Source organism: Cupressus sempervirens, chromosome 8 (assembly GCF_028749045.1).
Source record: "Cupressus sempervirens isolate cs-2001-9-10 chromosome 8, ASM2874904v1, whole genome shotgun sequence".
Taxonomy (NCBI): domain Eukaryota; kingdom Viridiplantae; phylum Streptophyta; class Pinopsida; order Cupressales; family Cupressaceae; genus Cupressus; species Cupressus sempervirens.
In genome coordinates this window covers 463,776,725-463,802,910 of record NC_143125.1, presented here as the reverse complement: position 1 = coordinate 463,802,910, position 26,186 = coordinate 463,776,725, and positions in this window count along the sequence as shown.

The window sequence follows — 26,186 nt, the reverse complement described above, 5'->3', positions numbered from 1 at the left end:
TACTGTCATATCTTTCTGAAATTTGTTTGAGAGAAAGAAGGTTGCTATGTAATTCCTTCACAAAGGGAGATTACTGAAAGAGGGAGAGTTTCCTATCTAATAAAGAAAGTTGTTAGACTTGTTTTCAAATTTCATTTTTGACATGACATGTTGTGTTGCCATCAATGCCAAAGAGGGATATTGTTGGATATAATTTTTAATTGTGTATTGTCTTTGATGTTACACAAATGTCATATCAGCCATCAGACAGTGTCTATCGAGCTCACTCAGTTATCAAAGGAAAAGTAATATAAAGTTAGCTTCTACTAAGTTCCCACAGTTAACAAAGAAAAACCTGTGTCTACCAAGCTCACTCAGTTATCAAAGGAAAATTAAGAGAAATTTAGCTTCTACCGAGATCCCATGGTTAACAAAGAAAAACTAGTGTCTATCGAGCTCACTCAATTATCAAAGGAAAAGTAATAGAAAGTTAGCTTTTACCGAGCTCCAAAAGGTCAGCAAAGGAAGATCAATACTAACCGAGTTCGCTCGGTCTCCAAAGGATTTTTGCAGGGTTTGTAGTGTTTATTGAGCTTCATTTGGTTAACACTAGAAAACCATTCTGGAGTAATGGTTATCGAGCTGGGTTGGCCAGCAAAGGATTTTACTATTTTGATATTAGGATCAATTGTTTCAAATAGCCGACTGATGTAATGATTTTTTTTTTAGTTGTTGTAACTTATATTTGAACCAACTTGACAATCTAAATGATATAAGTAAGAGGTCAAGTTGTGAATTCTAAGTGTGCAAGTGAATGAAATAATTGTGATATGAAGGTTGATTATTGTGGAAGCAAATGATTAGAGATCATTGAGGAGCAGCAGAGCCATATTCGATCAAGAAGGATCTAATACTATTGAACAAAAGTCTATAGCTAGCAAATTTAGTTGCATCTTGTTCAGGTCAACTCATTATTGCTTTCTAACCATTGTAGCAGTGACTTCAAATCTCTTAACAGAGTTGGTTTAACAAAAATTTTGTAAATCCTCCAACAAGGTGAAAATTTAGTTGAATTTTTCTTAAGACCTCCAACCAGGCCACTCCTTATAGGGTGATTAAATCCTCTAACAGGGTCACACCTAACAGTGTGTTTTGTAATCTTTAATAGGGCTAGCTCCTAACAGGGCTCACTTCAGAAGAGTGAAAATTGGTGACTAGTTACTTGGTGTTTTTTCCCATATTTGGTTTCCACGTTAAATTTGGTGTCTCTTGTGTTCATTTATTTTAATCTTTGCAAGCATTTTAATAACTATGAATGCTAGATGATTAGTAACTAGTTAATCTACTGAGTTATAGTATTCCTACACTATTTACCAAGTATCAGCAGTAAGTAAGCATTATAGACATCTAAGGGATTTTGGAATTGTTTTTGTGGTAATTGATTCACCCCTCCCCTCTCAGTTACTCCATCTATATTTCCAACATATTTTTGTGCCTTCATTCCCCATGCCAATGTCCTACTGCTCATGTGGATCCTTTGGTTCAACAAAAATTATTTTTAACATCAAACTCCTCTGAAATCTCACACATGAATCCTTGGTAAATGGTTGTGGATAATGCATATGTTCTTTTTTTTGCCTCTTCTTAACTTCCAACAACATTCGCAAGAGTTTTAACAAAATAATTAATCTTCTTCTCTAGGGTAGGTTAGTGATTAGGCCACTCCATTGTAACAAACCAATGGTTATAATTGCATCCTGAGAATAGTGTGGATCACTCACCAAAACTATTAGAGTCTAGTGGAGAATACATTGATCCCAAGTTTGAAATTGAGCAAGGAGAAATCATCCACAATAAGGCCAGTAAAGATTGATGAGTAAAGTTGCATAGGTGGTTGTGGCCAGTTCTCATTTAATTTTTTTCTTACAACGTGACCAACTACACTTTTCTAGATCTTTATTGTGATCGTGCTCTTTCTCCCTCTTCTTTCACATGGACTATAATCCTCTAATTTTTCATGGGTTGACTGTGTCCCTTCATGATCATGTGCCTATGCCATTGTATATGTTTTCAGTCTTTTGGTGGGGCTCCCTTGATGTGGATGCTATAAACATTTTGGATAGCTCCCCTTCAATGCTAGAAACTCCTCTTTCAATCAATGCAAATGGTGATTCCAAACCTTTTCCATGTTGGTGTGAATGTAGCTTCAAGGTGACTCCCCTACCTCATGTCTTCTTTCCTTAACGTGTGCTTTCTCTGCCATTGCTATGAAGCTGTATGTACTTTGTGATATGGCAGTATTTTTTTCATTCCAATATTTAACAATTTGATGCAGCCTTATCCTATATGGATGCAAAAAGAATTAGGCAGGTACCACAATGGATATGAAAATATCAATTTCATCTATGTTTGAAATGCTACACTTGTACCTTGGAATGCCTTTATTAGGGAAATCATTAACTCATCGAGGGGTAGTAAGTTTAGAAAATATGAATTTAAGGATGGAGAAAATGAATTCAAAAGACATATACCAAATTTGTCATATTTTCTTTGCAAAACAAACATAGAGATCAAAACGGGAACAAATTCCATCCTTTAGTGATGTCACTAGATTTTAAAATTAAGGCAGATGTTTAGAGGAGCCAATTGTTCTATCAATATCTATTGTTCTTACTTGCACAAAAGGATGTAGCTTTTTAAGGTACTAATTATTTTGCATCATGGATATTTAGATTTCTTCTAACTCAAGACTTCCCTTGTTCCATCTTAAGCATATGCCTCATTTTCATAATATCTCAAAATGCAAGTCAGAACTCTCTTGAGAACTAGATGTGATTTCCTTATTCATTTCACACATTTTGATCTCCAATGATGAGATATCCATTAAAAAATATTCCATTTTTATAATTATCCTAATCACCTTTACTGATCATTTTTAATCTTTGATGTCTTGTTTGTCTAATGAATTTAGCTGGGCTCCAAAGTGGGTCTAGGTAAAAAAAAATTGTTTCTGAACAACTGAATCCTCAAATTGATCTATAGAACACTTGATACCAATTTTATGAAGAATCAATTAGTTTGCATCACTTTTTTAACTTTTTAAAACTTATTTCACCTCTTTCTGCAACTGTAATTTTTGCATCAGGAGGTCCTTTGACTGGCCTTAAAAACTAACAAAAACACTTGACCAGGCTCTAAGATCAATAATATTGATTCTCTATTCTACATACTCTTACCCTATCAAATTTCATCTCATGAAAAATTCTCAGTCAAAATATATTCACTGTCAAAGTTACCTTCTCAGAATTGCCTGCAAGAAAACATGTCAGAAAACAAAAAATTGTGTAGGGAATTGGCTTTTAAAACTAGGCAAATTGACAAATTGGGGCATGAAAACTAGGGTGTTGGTTCTCTGTCATAAGGACAATATGAATCTATGATTAGGGCTCATGACAAATAACTAGGTGCAAATGGTGAGAGGTCAAAGTGAGCTGCTCAAATTTTGCAAGTTGAAACAATGGTAGAAAAACATTTTTTGCAAATGGAATTGACCTGGGAAATTGTGCAAATGGATTCATCAAAACTTGAAAATTGGCACACTTAAAGTATTTTCAAAGGGAAACATAGTGGTATAACCTATTCAATCTCACTTATCACAGATTTTGAGTTATGACATCATGAATAGGGGTACCAACTAATCTGCACTTTTTGACACCAGTAAAAAGCTAGATATTTCATTTGAAATCTTGTTTGAAAACTAATCAAATGAATTCGTCATAATTTCAAACTTGAAAAATAAAAATTCTCTAACCTCTAAAATGTAATACAACAGGAATTTTAGCATTTTGGTCAATTGGATCAAAGTTATAACAAGTCAAATACAGCTTCCCAGAATTTTGAACAATTAATATCAGCATGACATCAATAAATGACCAACTTTGAGGGATTCAAAACCTAGTCAAACAAATTCAAAATGACTCAAAATCTGAAACATAGGTTCTCAAGTATGGACACTAAACACTCCAAAAGTAGCAAGCCATGAAACATTACTGGGTGAGAGATATTTGGTTGCAAACACAACCTCCTATCACTGTTTGACATAGGCAAAAATGCAGATTTAGAAATTGTTCAAAATGGGACTTCACAGAATGGCTCAGAGAGGAAATTTATCATCATGGGATGAGTGGATATACTGAATTAAATGTGTTATAAACATTGAACACATCTTAGGCCTCAAATGGATAGCTGGGTACATATGTATTAAAAGCACTTATAGGGCTTGGTTTCTAAATGGCACTCAAAATTGGGACTTCGATTTTGAGTCCAACAAGGACTCATTCATTCTATCAGTTGGGTTCACTCGATGCCATTTTGATCCTAATTTCTACATTCTACAATAGGATGATTCACTTCTATTTTGGTTTTGTATGTTGATGACTTGTTGATCACAGGAAGTTCTTCAACCACCATTAAGGTTGTCAACATTGCCCTTCAAGACAATTTTTTGATGACTAACTTGGGCTTGTTGTATTACTTTCTTAGGATTGGGATCTTTCAGTCTCCTTTCGGGATCACCTTCACATATTCCAAGTATGCTTTAGATTTACTCTCAAGGTTTCATATGGCTAACTGTAAGCCTACTCTAACTCCCTTCCTTTCTAGAGTCAAACATGAGGCTCAATGTACTTCTCCACTTGTTTATGGCACTTTGTACCACCAACTTATTGGGAGTCTCATTTATTTGACTCATATGAGACTTGGCATCTCATATGCTATAGCCATGGTCTCTTAATTCATGCAAGAGCCTCATAAGCTACACTAGAAAACAACCAAGTGGATCCTTCACTACATTCAAGGTTCTCACAATTATGGGATTCACTATGTAGTAGGTATTGAGCTTGATTTGGTGGGCTACATAGACTCATCAAATTGGGTGGGTGATTCTCAAGATTGCAAGTCTACTTCAGCTAAAAACTTCTCACTTGGTTCAGGTCCTATTTGATGGTCCAGCAAAAAGTAGTTTTCTATTGCTCTATCTTCTACCGAGGTTGAGTATAGGGGGTTGTGAATGCTGCCACTAAGGCCATTTGGCTTCAATATATTCTGATGGATTTTGGCATCTAGATTAGACAACCATCAGTCTTGTTTTGTGACAACCAAAGTGTCATTCAAATCTCACAGAATTTGGTCCATCATCAATGGACCAAACACATAGAGATCCACATGCACTACATCTAGGAGCTCATTCATGGTCACATCATTGACCTTTTCTATTGTTTGACTTTTGAGCAGGTCGCTGATATCTTTACCAAACCCTTCACTAAGAGCAAGTTCTTCATTTGCGAGCTTTATAGGGGTGCAGGATGCTTCATCTTTTGGGGCCTCTTCCTCTCACTCAGAGTCCTAATTTTTTTTTGGGGTCTATTTTCTCTCTTTTGGGGGAATTTTATGGCCTAACTTGTCAGGACCCATTTCTACATCCATCTAAGCTTCGCTTATGGGGGGTATTAGTTTAGTTTTTTTAATTTCATAGTGGATTATTATTTTTTCCTATATTGCTAGATTTTTCCCATACTTTTAATAATCTCACTTAGGTTAATAAAACATGTCTTATCATGTGATTAGTTGTGAGGTGTCACCTTCCTACATGTGAGCATCCATTTTCTATCTTGGGAAGATACTTTGCTATCTTTAGTCCGATAGATGGTTGACCCTCATTGGTCAGTGTTGCCACCTTCTCCCTCTTCCTAGTCTATATAAGCATGTTACCTAGCTTGTATTTGTAATCTCTTTCTTTTGCATTCTCTTAATGTTATTTTTCTTCTAGCATTTGTGTTGCTCTCTTGGAGACTAACTCTATGTTGCTATTTTGATTTTGTATCATTTGCATTCATAGTTTAGATATCTATTATTTGCACTAGCTTTCTAGATTATTAATCTTTTCAAATTCTAATAGTTCTTTGCATAGAAGACTATTGCAGGCTCACATTATAGTAGATCTTCTACAGATTGAAGATGATGGAAATATTCTTGATCCAAAATACCATTTTGTTAGTTTTGACAAGTAGTGGCATTTTCCCATACATTCACTAAAAAAACAAGGCATATCTATCTTTGATGGATTTAAATCTATCTTGGAAAATACCAATAAATGGTTAAAATGAATCTCCATCACTAATCTTCTTGGGATCCCTTCAAGAAATCATAATTCACCAGTCTCTTCACTTCACCTCTGTTACTCTATTCTTCATAGGTTCTCCTCCAGATCACCAACCAACAACAAACCAATTTTATAAAAAATCTCCTATGCCTCCTTAAATAATTAATTTTCATCTTTTTCCTCTTAAACATCACTGTAGATCTTAGGGTTAGCTTGGATTCATTGAATTTATCCATCATTTTTTCCTTCTACTCCTTGATATTTCTACATACTTGTCTTTAAATTATTTTGATCTATTAGTTAACAAAGTCAATTCATGCATTAAATACTCTAGCTCATCAGTCCTTATCATCAACACATTTTGACTAATCCAAAAATTTAACTATGTTAGCCTCAAAATTGATTATCTCACAAACTATGACTTTTTCTAACACTTGGCCAACACTATGTAGCTGGGTCACTACTATTCCATCTTGTTCAACTTCCTATGAATCACTCAATTATTACTATGCTCAGTCACTACTATACTTTTCTTCTTCAACTTTGTTAGCCATAACTATCACTTAGCTAATACTGTTTCCTCAACTAACTCTTAAGTTCCTTAATCTTTATTTGAGCTCCTTCATTGACCAACCACATTTTTTTAGGCTTTACTTGTATTTAAGTCAACACTTCTACACTTCATAGCAGGATTGAATAGTACATCATCTTGTCAAAGACTAAAATCAAGTGCCCATTGTAATTCCATCATACTTTCTCCTCAACACTCAACAACTTCACTAGTTCATCTAATTACCTCTCTTTTCAAATCATCTTTATTTATCAAATGATATGGTACTCTATACTATTAGTAAATGTCTATCTAGTACATTTGACATCAATTACAATATAAATATTGTTCCAATTTTAGTTTCCAATAATCTGCCTCTTTGGCATTAATGGAAACACCTCTATTTACCATGCTAATGCAAAAGACATTCCCATGATTTTCTAGTGATAGTTCCTCAAAATCTCCCTTTTTGATTTGATATAGATCTTCATTAATATCCTTAGTTTAATTTTGACTCTCATCTTGCACTCATTTACAATTCTCCCTCTATGATATCAATTGTAAATTCTTCAATGTTAACATCAATTGTATTACTAATATCCTTAGTTTCATTCTTATTCTCATCATTGATAGATGTATTGCCAATACAATTGATGTTAACATTGAAGAATTTACAATTGATATCATAAAGGAATCACCTCTAACTTCTTAGCTTTCTTTAGATAGGGGAATCACCTCTAACTTGCCTCTTAAGTACTCATAAGCATCCTTAAGTAATGCCTTAATGAATATATGAGCTATTTTCTCCTTTGTGTACACATACTCCAGCCTCACTTCTTTATCTTGTACCAACTCTCTTAAGTAATGGTACTTTATAAAAATGTGTTTGGTCTTTGTGTGCATCACAGGATTCTTTGATATAGTTATAGAACTTTTGTTACCACAATATATCACAATAGGTTTAGTAATTTCTTCCTTCATACCTTTCAATGATTGCTTGATCCATATAGTATTTGAACAATTGATTATTGCAGCAAAATACTTAGCCTCTATTATAGATTTAAAAATATAATTTTGCTTCTTGCTATTCCATAAATCAATCTTCTTCTTATAAAGAAAGTTCAACCACTTGTACTCTTTATGTCATCAATGGTTCTAGTCCAACCAACATTTTAATAAACTTTTAGTTCAAACTTGTCATGCTTATTGTACCATAAACCATAGTCTTATGTTCCTTGCAGACATCCTAATATCCTTTTCATAGCCATCATATGACTTTATCTAGGATTAGTAAGAAATTTTCAACAATACCAACTACTAATGTAATGTTAGGTCTGTTGGCTTCCAAAACTGTAGATTGGAAATCCAAGAGCCTACCACTTCTCCAGTTGGACTTCTCAATTAGTTATGGCCAAAAAATGGGACTACTTCTTGATTTCCCTACACTTTAGGCTTTGCTACACCTAGGTGGGTAGACCTTCTCCTCAAACTTTATCACCTAGTTTAGAGGTTTTCTAAAGAAAAATTACACTTAAGAGTTCTAGCTGGCAAGGTCCTCAAATTCAATTAAAATGAAAATTGGATGTTGGAAAATGGTTGGATGTTTTTTATAATTGAATAATAATAAATTTGATGCTTGTAGGAAGGAAGATATAGATAATCTAACTTCAATAATAAAAAGACCAGTGCCTCTGCTCATCCAGACAATAGAGTTAACTTCATTGAATGTTTACATACAACTTTATAAAGTTCTTATGCACTTATACTACTACCAATTAAATAATCAATATGCAACAAATCAAATATTTATGCAATCTTAAATTAGTGTAGATTGAAACTTAATTCCTCTGGTAGGGAGACAAACTGGACACAAATATAGAAACAATTTAATATTTCACAATACCTATGATCATCACATTTAAGATGCTAAATGAATGTGTCCACTTATCTGACATTTAAATTGTATACAGAATTCCAAAAAATAATTACAAAGGATGATTCATCTACAGTTTAAATCTCCATACCATTTAGTAATAAGCATAAGATATATTATTTTATTATAAAAATAAAATAATAGAATCTATATTACAAAGTCATAATGTTGCTCCTTATCCCTCCATAAAATGATAAATATAAAATAATTTCTCCTAAGAATATGGATGTAAATGTCCTTGTTGTGCTTCTTCTCCAAATAAATCTCATATATATAAGCTTTTACTTTAGAGAGTGTGACTTCAAATGTAAAGTAACACTTCTTAAAATATTATTCAACTTTCTAATCACACCTTTTCTTAAAACTAGAACCTTTAATAATTTTAATTATTGGCATGTCATAATTTGTTTTTGAGATTTCTGGCTTATAATATTAATCTTCTCATTAACTTTATAGGGCTCTATGTCTTGTTTAATTTTACTCAAGTATTTGTCTTTCTAAAGTATATGCTTCATTCTAGACTTCGTCTTTGAACCAAGGGCACAAGAAAGTTTTCAATAGTTTTCTTCATTATTGGTTTCAATAAGGTTGTCTCCAATGTGTCATCAGGATGCCCATCGTTGTGTAATTATTTACTCATGTTGTTGTTACAATTATAAAATGGCTTCCTATTATGCTTTCAAACCCAAGACAAAGTCCTTGAAATGATTTGAATATTGAAAAGAATAGTTTCTAAAATCACACAAAAGATATATGTACTTCTTGATAAAGATGTAATGCCTAGAGGAGACACTGCCTCATATCTATCATCCCTATGGAAGTCACATAGTGAATAAAATAGGTTTGTATCTCTTGTTACTACATGCACACAGAATAACTCCTTCAATTTGGCATAAGACTCAAGAATTCATGCTTTTCCATACTTGTTTGTATGGACCCAACTTCTACTTTGTTTTCAACCATCTCAAGCACCAATTTTCTAATTAAACATCTCTTTCTACTACTAGTTATTGTGACTGTGTTCTCTCAATATTGGTTAAGTCATAGACAATGAAATGTCTAACTTTAGTCCTTAGGACAATAATCTTCAACAACAACAATGTCTGTCTCTTCACACCAATCTCAAATTGTACAAACTTCTCAATAAATTCATGAAAATATGATGCCCCTATTTAATCGATCTTCAAGAAGTAATGTTTATCTGCCTAGAGCACAGATAGATTACATCTAGTTCATCCTTTGATAACATATTGAAGATAATATACTTCCTTGAGAAAGCATTGCTATGCAATAATATTTTTCTATCTATTATTCATTTTCATTAATTGATGCATTGGTCACATTAGTCATTGCTTTTATTCATCAGGAATGCTCAAGCCATGCTACTAATAATAGCTTCATAATTTTCACCTTGTAGATATACAACTCTTCTTTAGAGTCTCTATAAAGTTGTGAGTTCATCATCAACTATTACCAATGGAAATGATATTCAGTGTTATTGACATCAATTGAAAAAACAAATTTAAATCTCCAACATCATAAATGGAGTCCCTAATTTTTGCCAAAAAAATAGGGTTCCATCAGTGCTTCTCTTTGGGGATGTATGCTCCTTGTGAGCATAGTGAGATCTTAGTCATCTTAGAGGAGTAGACTAAGCATCCATGCTTAACATGATACAAGGTGAGATTGAGTGGCCCCAAGCCCCTCAAAAGTGAACATAAAGTCTACAATTCAGTTCCTACTTGGGTGGATGGAAGACTCTAGTCCTTCTTCTTTGATTGATCTATACTTGGTGTAGCAATGCTTGGCTTAGAGTAGAGGGTAGAGATGTAATCATTGTTGTTGTCATCACCTCTATATTAGATTCTTCTACAATCTATACCTCTTCCTCAAAAATTGTCTTCCACAACTTTTTGTGGACTACACAACATCCTCAATATTGTTTATAAAAAATTGGAAAGCCTTGAAGTTGAGAATCTACCTATTCTCATGTTTTTTCATGGCTTCCTTGATTTCTACATTGGAGACCTTGGGCATGACACATTTCAAAGTCTTCTCTCTAATATCCCTTTCTATTTTGACAACATTAGTCCACATGTATGTGACTTCCTTTAGTAGGACATTAGGGGATTTTATTTCAACTGATTAGGGACATATTTCTATTTAGCCATCATCTCTACTAGAGCATTTTCAATATAAGGTTTCTCTTCTCTACCTCTGGTTTCATACTTCATGTATTTGAAACCTATCATTCCATTTCCTTCTCTTAATCTTTTAACTTTTTTCTCAAAGGATAGTGGAGGCTTCTTCAATTGAATAATAGGACTGTTCTCGTCTTCATTATCTTCATCATGAAGCTTCATCTTCCTATTGGATTTCCTGGTAGTAGTGAATATAGGGGTAGCTTCCTTCTTGGGTGTAGCCTTCTTAGTTGTAGACTTCTTTAGTACCCTTGTAAACCCTTTTCCCTTTTTCTTGGGAAGTCCTATCTCCACTTCTTCCTCTTGATTTTATTTCTCTTCATCTTCACCTTTTCCCTCAGTTAGCATAATAAGGTCATCTTTCAATTTCTTCTTCAAGGTCTCCATCCTCTTCTTTCCTCTTTTCAAGAATTGGGGAATCTCTATCTCTAGAAATATCATGGTCTTTTATTCATCATAGGTGCCAAAGTATGGTTCCTTGGGGTTGGAAGGCTCATTAATAAAAACCTCTATGGTCTCCCTTGTATCATCAATGTTGACCTCATGTCCCAAGGGTTTCACACATGCAGTCCTAGGAATGATTGTTTGATTGTGAGTGTTATCATAATAAACCAAGAAAAAAATATCTTGAGCATATTTCTCAATGAAGTGCAAAGGTATCCTATACCTACTCTACATTTTCTCCTTGAAAATTTGAAAATATGCTTCCATTATTCTATCAAAATTTTCTCCCAATTCTTGGATGAATTCATTGATTTGATAAATAATAGGTCTATCCTTACTCCAAACTACACTACCTTTGAATGGAAAGAACTTTTGAACATAAAACAATGAACATTTGAGTAGGAATCCAAAAGTACACATGGTTCTCTTGAAGCTTGGATGCTTTCCATTTTCTTGCTAAGCTGGCTAAGTTGCAACTCGGAAAGGTCAAATGATAAGTTATTCTTCACCACCTTGTAAGCCAAGTCAACAACTTCACATGGGACACTATTTAATCTACAAAATCTATAGATCTTATGTGTAATGACATGGATCCTAAATTTGATCTCCATGTCACTAACATTATTAAGCTTCATTCCCCTACCATCCAATTTTTCTAGGCTCTTCTTGTTAGAAATAGGGATTACTAGGGGGGAGGGTGAATCAGTAACCTACAAACTTTAGTTGAAAACTAGATATTATTTCTTACTTTAAACCATGCATAACAAAGTAATAAAGTAATGTTGAATAGTAACAATGACAATGTACAAAGATAAATCATAACACCATTTTTTTTAACTAGGGAAACCCTAGCCAAACGAAAACCCTAGTGGAGATGATACCCACTAGATAATAGATTGATATATAAGTTCCTTGTTAGAGGATGGACCTTGTTAGGATTCAATGAGAAAATTTAGTATAACAAGTCCCTATTAGGAGACTTTGAATTCTTTTTATAATATTCCAACCCTACTAGGAGTTGTAGTGCAGTAAATGCAAGATGAGCTCACTGCCCAAACATGCACTTCTAATTACAATAAGAGCTCATTACCCAAACAAGTAATCAAAAATTCTAGAATATAAGTACTCTATCTTCTTCCTCTACTGATCTCTGATCTTTAGCTTGATCTTAGAACACAAAATAGCTCATACAAATTTTGCATATATCACTTACACAAAAGTTCACATATAATCACAATTACAATCTCTCCCTTTCTTATCGCAAGATTTCCTTTGCACAAATAGCATGCCTTTACACAAATTTCTATTGGGCTAGCTAAGAACACAATCCACTTTTCCAAGTTAGAGTAAACATCTAAGAGGTTAGCCCTAATTGGACAAGTAATTATCTTGTAAATAAAATAATCCTTTCCTTCAATTTTGTTGTCTTGTTTTGCTTCAAACATGATTATCTCTATTTCATACAATCTATACTAACTTTTGAAGTTATACATGTCATCATCAACATGTATACTATCTCCATCTAACTTCGCTAGTCATAATATGACATTAGCAATAAGTTATCAATAAAACAATACATTATTGTAAACCAAATTCTATACTTAGACAATTTTGAGATTACCAAACACTAAGTATCTTTATTTCTAAAGTTTCCTATGAACATGTACATCATGTGTTGCCATAAATGAAAATAATTACATATCACTATTAGCCAATTGTCAACAATCTCCCCCTTTGGCATTAATGGCAACAAAATAGGAAAAAATGGCTAAGTGAAAAACTTAACACAAAAAAAAAAAATAACACCTTACATTACATCTGTTACAATTTGTTTGACTTTACATAAGCTCCCCCTTACAATATACTTCACAATTTTCTACAAATACTCCCGCTTTGACATCAATGAAAAAGGTCAAGAATGTCAAAAATCTATCCAAAAATATTGCCCTTCGTTATGTCGATATGATCTTCATGCAATCATCAAAGTTTTCCTTTAGATTATTCTTACCCTTAGTCCATGTTTCCTTGGTGGATTCAGCTAAGGTGAGAATTGTACATAAAGCATATGATGCAATCTCAATTACATTAAGATCTAAACACAAAAATTTAGAATATGTGTCCTTTGCCTTAACAAATTCCTCCAAATATTTCTCAACAAAAGATAATTTTAGAGAAATAGATTCTCTGAAATCTGATATCCTCTTAAAAATTTGTTCTCTTTGAAGTTCTAGTTTCCTAATATCATTGTGGATAATGGCCACATGTCCTTCAAAATCATCTACTTTTCAAGATGGATGCTGGATCTAGCTAGATAAAGCCTCTAGCTCACTCATCTTTCCTTCTATTTGATGGTTGATGTCCTTAGTCAACTTGTGTGACAAGGTACACTTGACATACAAAGTTTTCCCATCCTTCTGGCATTTTCAAAGTTCCTTGATACAAGTATCAAGATTAACCAAATCATTCTTAATGTTTTGACAAATGGTGCTAAACAATTTAGCATCGTGGGAAATCTATGTCTTAGCTTCTGCAACATTTAACAAATTGGTAAACTCTTCATCAAATTATTTCAACACTATTTATGCCCTTTGTTCAAGATCTGATTTAGTGGGTTGTACTACCAAAATATTGTGCAGTCTGTCAATAACTTCCATTAAAGTTTTACATAAACTTTTTACTATTCTATTCTTTTTTATAAGCTTGGATAGATATGAGATCAAATCTATTTGATCATCATCATCAGTTGCCAAACTAGTAAGAGAGAGTAGAATAGATGAGCTAGATGGTTTAGTATCATTCTCCCTTTATTTCTTAGTTGCCTCTTTCATTATTCTCTCTTCTTCCTCTTTCTTTTCTTTTTCCTCTTTTTCCTTTTCTCTTCTAATCTCTTCTTCTCATCTTCCACTATTTTCTTCCTCATTTCTTCTTCTACAATTCTCCTCTTTTCCTCTTCTTCCTTCTGTTTCTTTTCTTCCTTAAGAAATTTCTTCTTGGCCTCCTCTATTTTCCACTTCTCTTTGCCAAGTAACCTCTTCTCTTCTTCAATCTACCTCAACTTGTCCTCAGTATCCTCAGTGTCTAGTTTATTAGGTTCAAAACCACCAAATGGATTGGTATCATCAATGTTAATGGTAACATTGGTCTAATTAATATGCATAGTTTCACCACTCACTAACACTTCCAATGTTTTAGGTTCTAAAGGAGATGTTGCCTTTGACTCTACCAATATTTGACTTATTTTTGTTGTAGTCTCAGTCCTTAGTTTATCTTTCTCACCAACCATAAATAGAAATGGTCTCACTTTATTCTTAAATATGGTGTGAGGTTATTCAACAATATTTTAATCTCTTCTTTGTCATTAGTCTTGCAAATAGTTCTAAGTGTAGACTTCCAAAGTTCTAGATCATCTTCCCTTGCAAGAGCCTTCTTCCGAATGAGTATTTCATAGACTTTTAGGTTAATTATGCTCTCAAGATCCTTCAATTTCATAGTGTTTTCTATGATATATCTCATAGTAGATATATTAATCTGATCCTTCTCAAAACTATTGTACAAATCATAAAAGTTGTCCATCTAAACAAAGTTACCTTCATTAGCAATAACTGTGTTGATCTTCTCTATTTTTGGCTTCCATGGTTGCTAATATTTTCTTGTTGATTCTTTGATGGAGTCACTTTCTCTGCTTACTTGATCTCTTTTTCTTCTTCTTCTTCATCACTAGACTTAACAATTGTCGATAATGTTTTCTATATTTTGCCTAGTCTAGTGGCTTGTTGTTTGACCCTCTTTATTTTAGTAGTTACTACTTCCACCAATCTTTCAAATTTTCTTTTAAGTTCATTAGGATGAACATCTAACACTAATGCATACAAAATGCTCTATTCTTAAGATGTCTCTGCAATAGATACTGAAAAAGGTTGAATATTTAGTATTCCTTGCTTCATTGTTTGTCTTACAGTGTCAGACTTGCTATTTGTCATTTTGGATTCTGATAGTGCTTTCTTCATTATAGATTATATTTTCTTGTGTGATGCCTTCTCCAAGGTTTCTTGATGAGCTAACTATGTGATCTCATAATATGTACCAAATTTGTATTCTACTTTGTCTTTATTTGAATTTAACAATAAATCAATATAATCAACTACTATATCAACATTAAATTCATAACCCAAGGGATCAAAAAATGTCTCCTGAGGTCCCACTACCTGAATATAGGTATAATCTATATCAACCAAAATACAAATGTCTTCCTTAAATTCATCGACAATTGTAGGTACAATTTTGAATCTATGTTTTATTTCATTCTAAAATGTTCTCATTGTTAGGTTGTCGTTGTCCAACATCTTATCTACAGGATGCCTTCTGCATACTTCTATAATCTTGTCCATTGTACATCTATCACTGCTCATTATATCTATGACTAATAAGTAAGGAATTCTTTTAAGTACATGAAAGAATATGTGATTGATTAATGACTAGAATCAAAACACACTATTCTTCATCCTTTTGATCTTTTCTAGGTTTTCTAAGAGTTTCATTCTTAGAATTTCACTAAGATTTGCATGTTCCTTCTCTACGCATATCTTATAAGTTGTATATATGAATCCTTCTAAAATTCATCAATCTTTGAACTTGGAAAAATAGAATAGGAAATAATCCTACTCAAAAATATTACATCATCTTGCTTGATGGTGCTGATCACCATAGCCTTTCCATTATACACTTCTTTAGTATAGCTCTCAAATTTCTTCTTGACCAATTTCTCACCTATAGTACACTACCTTGCTTACTAAGATGAGTTACCTCATGAATAAGGTTGGTAAAAATGTCAATTACATTATCTTGAATCAATAGTTTTCCATCATGTATCCTACTCAATATGATCTATGTCCACTCATCTATGTCCAATTCATGGTAGAAGTGATATTTGAACTATTCTAGTTCCCTTAAATGTTCAAATCTGGGCTTCATAATCATATCATGATTGAAAACTAATTCCATATCTTTATTCATATATTCACTACTAATCAACTCAAACTTACTATTCAGATAAATTCCTATAACTTTGAGATATATTATGTTGTTTAGAGTGATAGACAATGCTAAATTAGGGTTTCCTTTAGTAGGTTTTATAGAAATAACCTTCAACATAGGTCTATCATTGTTCTCAACATTGTGTACCACTGATATATCCATGATCATATCAATTATAATCTTTTACCAAACAAATTTGTTGAAAAATGATAAATAACCTCTTTCCAAAAATAGGGTTTGCTTCAAAATTTATCTGACAAGTCACTTTTGAGTGCTCTTCACTTTGGATGAATTTGTAATGAAGTGAAAATCAATTCTATACTCCATTTATTCCATCAACTTGAACTTGCATTAATTGTGTACTTTGCAAACATGAAAAAGTTGTCAATTATGTTCTATAATCAAATAACTACTCAAGATCATCTATCCAATTTTCAAATGTCACTCAAGGTTTTCTATAGCTAGTTTCCATCATGAAAATAATCTACAAGACTTTGCATCATGAAATTCTTTACAAAAACATACTTTTCATCTACTGTTATAGAATTAGCCTATTTTTGTAATACCAATAACTTTGAATTCCTTTATGAAATACTTAGATGAGCTCCAAATTACAATTGAACTTATGTACCATCTAAACTTGAGTAGATACACCTTTTCCTAACTTAATACCTTTAATTCAATCTCTGGATGAAGTTCTCAAATTCTAATGTTGTGAACAAGCTTAATTCAACTTATTTGAATCAAACTCAACAATTGATTTCAATCTTCTTGTCTCATCATCATCTAACTTTTCCTTTGAGATATCTACTCCTTTTAAAAATTCCTCATTAAGTTCTTCTCAAAGTTCACTAATAATTTTTGTGTGTTTCTCATTGTCTATATTGGTTTTAGAGTTCCTTTCATGGTTCATTCTTTCATTTCCAATGTTCTTTCCATCATTCCTATTATTCCTAAAGTTTCTTCCATTTTTCCTTCTATCCATGAAGTTTATATTTATTTTGCAGTAGTTTATTGTGTGTCTAAATTTGTTGCATAACTAAAATATAGGTGTTGTATGTCTAAGATTCTACTGATAATTGGATGCATGAAAATTCTAAGCAATGTGTCCTAAGTTGTTACACTTATAACACATGATCTTTCTTCTATCTTCATAAGATCTCCCTTCTCTTGATGTCCTTTCATTAGATCTTCTTATATCTATAGGGTTAGTATTTCTAGACATTCTACTATTCCTTCTATCATTATCATACTTATGCTTCCTAAAATCAATTGCATTCGAACCCATACCATGAAAATTATAACAATAAAATTCCTTAACATGATTAAATAATTTATTGGTACAATCTCTTTTCGTATGACCTATTTCAATACATAAGAAGTACTTACCTCTAAATTCATACCTAGTTTCCTTAGGAGATTCCACTTGCTTTGGTTCATCCAAAACTTCAACTTCCTTATCTTGTCTAACTTCTTTGAATTTATTATAAGATTGACTAGATTCAATCTTATCATTAGATTTATCATTTTTTTTTGGATATGATCTAATCTCAAGTTTCTTCACAGACATGTTAATTAGATAACCAAGACCAATCTTATCATAAGTAGGTCTCTGTATTAACATTGAATCATCAAGCTTTTATCTACCAAAATAAAGCTTCTCAAGCTTCTTTTTGCACTAATTTAATTCACCTTTCACAATAGTATTGTAATTATGAAGTACTTCATGATCTTCTTTTAATGTTTCAAACTCAGATGTTTTCTTTGCCAAACTTGCTCTCAGATCTACATTTTAGTCTTCAAATCTGATTCAACTTTACTAGGATCATTTCTCAAAGCCAATTTCAGATTTTTAATCTTCAATTCATGCTTCAAGATTTTATACTCTCTCTTCAACTTTGAATAATCATCATCATTAGTTCCAGATTCAGTAGACTCAGATTAGATTTGAGATGTTCAATCTTTTCCTTCAATTGACCAATGTATACTTCAAAGTCTTCATATCTATCCTTGAGCTTATCTCTTTCTTTACTAAAGAGATCAATTTGTTCAAGAGCTTCTTCAAGAGTCTTCATCAACTATTCCACATCCATAGGGATCTTACTCAAGTTGTTAAGCCTTGTCAAAGTAACTATACTCTAATACCAATTGTTAGAAATGGGGATTACTAGGGGGGGAGGGGTGAATCAATCATCTAAAAACTTTAATCATCAACTAGATATTATTCCTTACTTTAAATCATGGATAACAAAGCAATAAAGTAATGCTGAAAAGTAATAGTAACAATGCACAAAGATAACTCATAACATCATATTTTGTTAACCAGGGAAACCCTAGTGGGGATGATATCCACTAGATAATATACTGATATATAAGTTCCTTGTTAGAGGATGGACCCTATTAGGAGTTATGAGAAAATTTAGTATAAGGAGTCCCTATTAGGAGAGTTTAAATCCTTGTTAGGAGATTCCAACCCTATTACGAGTTGTAGTTTAGTAAATGCAAGATGAGCCCATTGCCCAAACATGTACTTCCAATTACAAGAAGAGCTCATTGCCCAAAAAAGTAATCAAACTTCTAGAATATAAGTATTGTATCTTCTTCCTCTATTGATCTCTAATCTTCAACTAAATCTTAGAACACAAAATAGTTCATATAAAACTTCACATATATCACTTTCACAAAAGTTCACATATAATCGCAATTATAAGATAGCACTTGCAATCAAAATCTCTCCCTTTCTCATGACAAGATGTCCTTTGCATAAGTACATGGCCTTTACACAAATTACTTTTTGGTCAGCTAAGATCACAATCCACTTTTCCAACTTAAAGTAAAAATCTAGGATGTCGGCCCTAATTGGACAAGTAATTATCTTGTAAACAAAATAATCCTTTCTTCAATTTTGTTGTCTTGTTTCACTTCAAACATGATTATATTTGTTCTATATATTCTATACTAATGTTTGAGGTTATACATGTCATCACTAACATGTATAATATCTCCATCTAACTTTTCTAGTCATAATATGACATCAGAAATAAGTTATAAACAAAACAATACAATATTCTAAACCAAATTCTATACTTAGACAATTTTTTTATTACCAAACACTAGGTATGTGTATTTCCAAGGTTTCCTATGATCATGTACATCATGTATTGCTATAAATGACAACAATTATATATCACTATTATCCAATTCTCAACACTTCTTTGTTAATTGACATCAAGCTAGTGTCTTTGTTATTTTGGGTCTATCCAACATAGGGTAACTCGTTACTCATTGAACCATCTTCTTCATAATCTTCGTAGGTTTCTTGATCCAAAAGGACATTTTTTTCACTCTTATAAAAATAAACTTGAGTCATTTGATCTTGAAATCCCTTAGCATGTATAGGGCATGTGTCAAACCCTTGATCTCCAAGTTTCTATGTTTAGCTTTGAGTACTTCATTGTCACATAGGGCATTGTATGCTTCATCTCAAATGTGCCTAATTATTTAATAGTGAAATGGTAGAATAATCCAATGTCATTGATTAGTAGTGCCTAATCTTGTATAGCCAAATGTGCTCCCATTAGATCCTTTTGCTCAATAATTGTTGGATGTAGTTTTAAATTTGGTGCCTCGCAAGCCACATTCTTTACTAACTTGCAGACTTCCATTTCCTTAGGTCTTTATCAATATTTGTTAAGTCTATGATAGGATAAAATTTCTCTGCTACCAATTTTTGGAAATTCAATGAGAAGCAAGTGACCTGGGGGGGGAATCAGGATCCAATAAAATCTTTTCTCACTTATATTACTCCTTTAGATTAGCTAATCTACTATCATGCATGAACATAAAGTAATAAAGGAATCAACACCATAACACTTTGACAAAAGATATGGTAACCTATAAACCCTCCAAGTATAAGGTAAAACTAGGGTGGTGATGACACCCACAAGCTTCACTACTATAGTAATAAAGTTTGTTTGTTAGGGCTTACAATTGATCACTTATAGTGATCTTCCAAAAAAATTAAAATAGTTATCATTAGATGCATAACCATACCATAGTTCAAAAGGTGTTTTTCTAGTTCTTTTCTTCACTTGAACTCAGTTTAGAGTGTAGACTTTAGTACTTATAGTTTCTATACAATGCATTTGTGGAACGTTCTTCTCTATCATTAGTTTCCCTGCATGGTCCATGATTAATCTATTCCTTCTTTGAGCTATACCATTTTGTGGTGGTGTCCTAGGTGCACTCATATGTCTTTGGATTCCCTTGTCATTGTAGAATATGTTGAACTCATCTTATATGAATTTACCTCCTCTATCTAGTATCAAGCACTTCAAAAAATTTCATGTTTCCTTGTGAACTCTAGAAAAATACCACTTAAACATTCAAAATGCGTCATATTTTTCTTTAAGAAATATCATAGATATCATTCTAGAAAATTCATCAACAAATAGAATGAATTATTTTTCACCATAATAGCTTTGCACTATGATAGGAGCACATAAATTAGCATGAACAAATCCCAAAAATATCATTAGAACAATAACTCTTTTTCTTGAAACTAGACCTTTTCATTTTTCCCATTAGAAATTGTTTGTACATCACTTTGTTAGGTTTTCTCAATCTTGGTAACACTATTACTATTTTCATCTTACTAATTCTTACCAAGTATTCAAAGTTTACATGACATATCCTCTTATGTCATTACCAAATGTATTCAAATTGTGCACATAGACAAGTATCTTCAAATAGGTCTAGATAGAACAAGTTACCTCCTGCTTAATCACCACTTCCAATTAGTTCACCAATAGCATCATAGATCTTTGTCTTTTTATTTTAGAATTCAGCTTGGTGGCCTAAACTAATCAATTGTGCCACACTCAACAAGTTATATTTTAAACCATCAACCCAATATGTATTGTCATATTTGATCTTATCATTTAGTATAACTAACTCTTTGCCTTTCACATAATATGGTGCATCATTTCAGAACTTAACACTACTTCCATTATAATGTTCTAACTTTAAAATTGCTTTTATCAATAGTCATATGATGTGAACAACTACTATCAATTATCCATCTTTCATCCTTGTTCACATGTGAAATCAATGTAATTTTCACATCTTCATCATATTCATCTTTCATTGTAACATAAACAACTTCTTCATCATTTTCATCAAAATCACTATCATAACCATATTTTTTAGTAATATAACTAGATTTCTAACCTTTGCATTTGTAGTCTTAATTGTTACCTTGGTTGTCTTCTCTTTATCTTCTTCCCTTGAATTTTCCATCCTTCCTTTCTTCCTTTTCATCTCTATTAGGGAACCTTTCAAAAATATGACCAACTTTTCTACATGTAAAATAGATAATAGGGAGCTTACCTTTGTATTTTCATTTGCCTCTTGGTAGCCTTCTTTCTAATAATGCTTCAAGATCATCATCTGATTCATTATCATTTTCCACACGTTTTCAATACTTGAAAGAACATTCAATACTTGCAAGGGAATAATTATCAAAATTTGACAACTCAAATGTAGTTAGCCCACCAATTAGGCTATCCAAGGTTAGATCAATACTAGGTGTACATCTTAGCGTTTGAATTGGAGACACTCTAATTGTATAGATAGCAAGTAAATTCCTCAATGTATTACTTATCGTAGTCTGATCAGATATAATGCTTCCAACTCCTTTAATAGCATTCACAACCTTCTTGATTTAGCTACAATACTAACCAACAATTTCACCTTCTTTTATTCTCATGTCATCAAATTTTCCTCTCAATCTTTTAGCTTTAACTATCAACACATTTTTGTCTCCACCATCAATTTTTGATAACTTGTCTCACATTTTCTTTGTAGTAGTACCTTCCTTCACATTATCAAATTCATCATAAATAAAAGAAGATGTTTGATCTATTATTATTTAACAATGATGTTACTTCTCTTTCATTTGTTCAATATTCATGGGTTTGACAACCTTGATGTATTCATTCTTTAAGTAGTACCATGTAGAATCTCCAACTTTAGATAGATGCAATTTCATCAACCATTTCCATGCAAGGAAATTATCCTTGTTCAACTTAGGTACCTCTCTCTTTTACATCTTTATCTTTAGCCTAAGTCATTCAAACTTTCCTCACAAGAACCAAGATCTCTGATAGTAATTGTTGGAATATTTAGAATACTTGAGAGGGGGTCAAATCAGTTATTCTTATTTCTAGATGTACCAATTCATCTTTTACTAACTTAAAACAACTTAAACAATCTCATTAAATCACTCAGTCTATATATCACATCATCAAAAAATAAATATTTGGTTCATTACTTACCTCTTTGTTCAATATATGTCACGTGACAATAACATAAACTAGTGAATAACATGCATCACATAAAACATTCACACATATATGACACCAATATCTAATGTGGAAACTCAATTTGGGAAAAACCACCAAGTAACATGCTACCAAATTTTACTATTCTAAAGTGAGCTTGGTTAAGAGACAATCAAATTAAAGGTTATAAAAAATATTGGTAAATGTAACCATGTTAAAGGATTTAATCACTCTCTTAGGAGTAGCCTAGTTAGAGAACTTTGGATCATTCTCCATTAGAATGACACCTTGATTAAGGAATTTACAAAGTGACTATTATGTCAACCTTGATTAAAGAATTTTGACCACCACAATGATTAGAAAATAATAGCAAGTTTGATCTGCAAAAAACAACTCACCTTGCAAATTCAAATCTCCATTTGGTTCATTTGTTGGTTCAATTATTGAACTTCATTAACATCTCCATCACTGATCTTCATTGGATCCCTTCAAGAAATCATAATTCACCAATCTCTTCACTTCACCTCTGCTACTCTGTTCTTCATAGGTTCTCCTTAAGATTGCCAATCAACAACAAACCAACCTTAGAAAACATCTCTTATGCCTCCTTAAATAGGTAATTTTGATCTTTTTTCACTTAAATATCACTATAGATCTTAGGGTTAGGTAATCCATTGAATGTATCCATCATTTTGTCCTTCTACTCCTTTCTTGATACTTCTAGAAACTTCTCTTTAAATTCTTGCCATGAATTGGTTAACAAACTCAATTCATGTATTAAATACTCTAGCTCATCAATCCTTATTATCCACACATTTTCACTAATACAAAAATTCAATTATGTCACCCTCAAACTTGATTCTTTCACCAACTGTAACTTTTGTTGACACTTGACCAACACTATGTATCTTGGTTAGTACTATTTTGTCTCGCTTGTCTTCCACTAGCTTGCTTAGTCATCACTATGCTCGATCACTACTATATTTTTCTTCTTCAACTTTCTTTGCCATTACTATCACTCAGCTAATATTGTTTTCTCATCTAACTCTTAAGTTCCTTAATCCTATATTTCAGCTCCTTCATTGACTGACCACATTTTGCTAGGCTTTTCTTGTGTTTAACTCAACACTTCTACACTTCATAAGATGATTGAACAATACATTGACTTGTTAAAGACTAACTAATTAAGTTTCCATTGTAATTCCATCATACTTGCTTTTCATCACTCAACAACATCATTAGTTCATCTAGTCACCTTTGTTTTCAAATACTCTTCATCAATCAAAAGATATAGCACACTACACTATTAGTAATATCTCTCTAGTAGGTTTCCAATTATAGTTTCCAATAGAGGATTCATCTTGCCCATTACTTTCTTTGCAAGCAAGTGGATTCTTTTCTAATAGTTAAGAGGAAGGAATATTGGTAATACCCTTTTAAACTCTCTCAACTTCTTTCTTACCTTGAGTTGATCCAAGGAATGGTAAGAAGGGGGAGCCTTCCCTTTGAGGTAGGAGAGACTCTATCTCACATGTTGTGGCTAATCTACCTATTTTGTGACTAAATTTTACCCAAAATGTCAGTTGCAAAATATCTCCCTGATAGTTTTTTGGTGACTCTTTTGGGGATACCAATGCATTTAGAGGCCTCTTACTTTCATTTGAAGTTTTAGATCCTTGTGCTAATTTTCATTATAGGCTATCACATTGGCAAGCTTTGAGCATGTGTATTTAAGGAGAAATAAGGTTGATAGTTCCTCAAGTTATGTTGGATCATTTTGGACTCAATAAGATTTTTTTGATTTACCTACTAAAATTCCTTCTCTTTCTAGAACTACAAGCTACCCATCTTTCAAAAAGAAGATTACATTATACCCAATGAAGATTCTCAGTTTTTCCTCAAAACCCTTATTTTTGTTACACACCTAATTCCTGCTACTCATACTTCTCATGCACATATTTCTAATACCAATATGGTTTCCAACCCATGGGGAGCAATTTTTTGTCCACTAAATCTTGCAGCACCATTACATGCACTACCCCAAGGTTCCCATAAGAATTTTCCCAATTTCTATAAGGATGAAAAAAAATAGTTTGATGAACACATTAAGGATTTCTACATCACTTTAGGAGTTTTAGCTGTGGAATATGAAGATGTTTTGGTAAGGATTTTTATAGAGACCTCGCAAGGTATAGAAGTTGATTAATTCTATGCCTTGGAACCCAATTCCATCACTGATTGGGCCTCTTTGCAAACCAATTTTTTTGATAGATTCAATCTTGAAAAACATGAGCATGTTCTCCTAGCACAACTCACACAGATGAAGAAGGAAGTACATGATGGGATGTGAGTTCAATAAACTAGCCAACTGGTTCCCACTACGTCTCAACCTGCTACTACAAATTTGAATTTTTTCTTCATTATCCCTCTACTTCCATAAGTTAGTTTCTTGTTGAGAAGAATTTCTCCTATTAATTTGACTCTCACACAAACTTTGGCAATAGAGATCGAAGATGACTTGATACTTGCAAGAAAGATTCATAAGGACTCTAACCAATCCAAAAATAATTCCTATACATAATCTTCTTTATTGGACTCAACTAATCCATTAGTTCAAAAATTAGAAAATGAATTCCTTTCTCTTACGAAGCAATATCTCAAGGGTCATTTTCTACTCCACACAAGGATATTCTAAGATGACCATATCTCAATGCCATAAATAACTACATAGCTAAGAGCTAGAACAAGCTTCCTCCTCCTCCAGAGAGGATTGTACTTGAAACACCACCAAGTAACTCAGCCACTGGTTACTATGAAGCTGATATTACTAATGGCAATCAAGAATATTATCCTCTCAAGGATAATATTCCCTCCTATTATGGAGATAATTAAGAAGATAGAAACTTTACTATTAGATACATCAAATATGATGATGAAGATCATGAAATTGATTTTTCACAAGACCATGCATTCATGATGCACTCACAAACAAAGATGTCTCAACAAAAAGATGAGGTTGCAAATAAAATGGGTTCTCCTCAAATGCATGGTACCATTGCAAAGAAGGGAACAACTCTACCTAGCCTACATATTGACCCAACTAAAAACTAAGTGTTGATTTTCCTACTCCTTCATCTAGTATTTTAAAGAGTGTATCTAATGCTAATATTAAACACTAGGCAAAAATTTTAAATGCTTCCTTAACTAGTTCTTTCTAAGTTTTTTGATATTATACATCATGATAAGAATACAAAAAACCAAATGTCTGAGGTAGAATACCTATAAGCATATTGAGATCAGCTCGATAAGCTTACTAAATTTGTCAAAAAATCACAACCAACTCAACCTCATTTGACTAGCCCTAAATTGAAAAAAATGCCCAATAATCTAGTTGCTAATCCATCCTCAAATCTATGGAAGATTGAACCTTTCTGTTTATCTATATTAATCAATAGTTTCAAGCTAAGAAATTATGTCATAGATTCTAGTGCCTCCAACAATGTCATGCCAACTAAGGTTGTTGATGATTTGGCATTAACTTTAA